The following is a 3,255-nucleotide window of genomic DNA, read 5'->3' as shown; positions in this document are numbered from 1 at the left end:
GATTCTCTTCTACGATACGCCTACTACTGAAAGGTCCACTGATTAATCTCAGATAAGAAAGTATAATACATACTCCAAGTATTGAAATACACGCCATCGTGTTGGGATTCAATATTTCGACATTAATTATGTTATCATACGCCTACTTTTATTTCAAATTGTGTGTTACTGTTGATGGTAGCAAATACGCCTATATCATTAAATATATTTCATTTAATTAATGCTATTTAATTAGTTTATCTGAAAATTAGGTTAATTTATGTTTTATAAAGTATGCGTATTATATATAGACTTAGCCCCACTAGCATTCAATTAAACACATTAGAAACACTTTGGCTCGACGTCGTAATAACTATGTACGAAAGTGTATTCTTCAGGCCTATCAGTTCATCGATCTATGGAAGAAAGAATCCAAATACTCATTGATGTTGGAATATAGAATGCATGCCAAGTTGGAGATAGCTAAAGGCTTGAGATTTAACAGGAAATAACCCAATTGACGTGAGTCGAGGGCCCGTCCAAGGGCCCCGAAAAATGTTGGGCTTAGATGCTCTCTGGGTATACTCTGAATATATCTAGTGCTGAAATTAAACCTTAAAAATGAGTAGCTATAACAGGAACGATAGAATTTTCGATGATCTGGGCCTGATAAAATATAGAATTGCGAAGGTTTATATTATTTGATAAAAAGTTTGAGTTTAATCAAATAAAGCTTGAGATTATAGTGGAAAAGCGCAAACAATGCTATGAGCACCATGCATATCAGTATAATATTTTTGCTCACAAAGTGACACCGGGGTGGGTAATCCCCCTAGAGATAAGTGTTAAGAATGAAAAGATTTTAATTATTAGACAATGCCAAAAAATGTTTTGTGAATAATATTTGGCACACACATTTTTAATTTGAATATTTGCGTGCAAGGGTGGGTCCAGGAGACATGGGTCTATCCCAACCCCCAAAAAATGAAGAAGAAAGGGAGAAGAAAGACCAGAAAGAAGGGAGCATGACATCACTGTAGGCTTACTCCAAAACAACCTATTTTTTTTTAATGTCTGTTGTCTCCACCATTTCTAAATAAAATTCTTTCTCTATATCTGTCCTTTATGGGTGGATGGATATATTCGGTGTAAACACCAAGAATAACCCACAAAAGTCGGAAGAATACTTGTTTCCAGTGAGGTCCTTCTGGTTGTGATTGGGCACCACACCGGCAGTGACCTAACGATGTGCCCGGGGCCCTGTGGTTTTCTGAGAATGGGGTCCCCTTTTTGATCCGGTCAAACTTTGATTGTGGGAATTTAAATTTGCTCGTTTTTCTAATATTTGGCATTGTATTCTAGATTGCTTTTAACAACGAAATAAATTATATATCAGTTGCAGATTTAGGTATTCAAAATAGAGGGAATGTGAGGGAACACCTATTCCACCTCAGCCCCAGCATGGTTGGGGCTAAGTTAAGATAATTTATAAATACGGCACCTCAAAGTGGCGGAATTGGCACTCATATATTTAAAATGCGAGTATAATTTCTATTTTTAAATCAATTGGAAAATTGTAGGTGGCCCCAGGCCGACAGGTGCCCCCATTAAACCTTACGGATATACTATGATATATGTCTTACAGTCGATCTCAGAGACACATTATGTATCAACAAAGCCTTTTTGGGTAAGGGTGCCCGAGCGAGGACCCTATGGGTTGGGGCACCTTCGGGGCCCTATGTGACGGGGGCCCTGCGGACCGCCGCATAGGAGCGCATAGTCGTTACACCACTGTACATCGGGAAACAATTTCCTACTCATTTCCAATTAGTATACTGCGTTCTTTAACGTGCACACAGGCAATAATGCACACGGGACCAACAGGTTAAATGTCTCATCCGAAAGACGGTGCGCTATCGTAACTTGCATTTCAGCCCTCCAACTGAAATACAAGGAAGAACAGTGATGGGAATTCAATACACTACCTCATTCCTAAAGCGCCTTCCAATTTCCATCTTAGAAAACTTAAAGAATTTATCCTCCAAAAGGCTGGAAAGGACTCCCTGTACAGGCGAATGCTTTGTTCATTTTTAAGTCAGTAATTAAAACAACTATAATAATCTCACTACAATAATTATAATTACAATAATAATAGTAATAATAATAATAATAATAATAATAATAATAATAATAATTTTAATATTAGTTGCCTTTTTGCCCTTTAAACCTGTTTCCTTTTGCTGTTATGGTGATGTGGGTCTATTTGTTGAAAAATGTTTAAATGTTAATTGTTTAGATTTTTCTGCTTGAACCCTTTACTTTTGTAAAATTCAACCCATTTTGAGTGATGAATAAAGAATGATTTGATTTTATTTGAATCGGAGACCTAGAGATCCCCACGTTTTAGCGCACACAGAGGCTACCACCAGTTTAGGCAACTGAGCTAAGCTGCTCTGTTACCTGGTTATAAATCTATAAGGTACCATTCCAAAATTTAATAATAGGCTCTATTACAGTAACACTATTAAAATTCAGAGACGGACAAAAATTTACTTTCGCCATAATATACTGTAAAGCAAGCCTACGACTTTTGGATCACTTTTTCTTCAGGTCATCTAATAGGTTTGAAAATATCAATATAAAGACGTTTGAGTAACACAATTCATTGATTGTTTTTAATAAAGTGTTACTTTAATACCAACAAATATGTTGCTCTGAAACATGATAAGGCCAATCTGAATAAAATGATCAGATCGTCCTTTAAGGTCCAATTAATGATGTCGCAGGCGTTTATCATCCGAATACCTGAATTATTAGTAGTAGTTATGCAGCCGTCCGAGGTTCATACATTTAAAAAAAAATTAAAAGAAAATATTTTGTCAAAAGCGGCTGTATTATTAGATTGCTCGGTAGTAGTAAGTAGGGGCCCATCGCCTTTCAGGGACTCATTTGGACATGGAGGAAGGAAGCGTTTCCCTAGAAAGCACACAGGCATTACATAACTGGTCAAACCTCCATAGTGGGGCATCCAGGGGCATAGTTTAAAGAACCCCTTCTAATAAATCTGCCAAATATTGTGTTTGTGGGATTTTGGTCTATTTGGTTTTTTTCGGAAATTATAGAATATGTTACATATTGTTAAGGCGTTGTAGGAGAGTGCTGAGTATCAGTGTTACTGTAAGTAAAAGTATCTAACCCTCTCCAGGGCCCATTTGGACTCGGACTTCGCCCAGAAAGCACATGCGTTACTTAAGGCTTGGTAGTCATGTGTTAGGT

This window comes from Anneissia japonica, unplaced genomic scaffold, assembly GCF_011630105.1.
Source record: "Anneissia japonica isolate Jap-2015-1 unplaced genomic scaffold, ASM1163010v1 scaffold21_len1647178_cov195, whole genome shotgun sequence".
NCBI classification, from domain to species: domain Eukaryota; kingdom Metazoa; phylum Echinodermata; class Crinoidea; order Comatulida; family Comatulidae; genus Anneissia; species Anneissia japonica.
The sequence above is the reverse complement of the archived record's forward strand: the minus strand, read 5'-3'. Positions refer to the sequence as shown.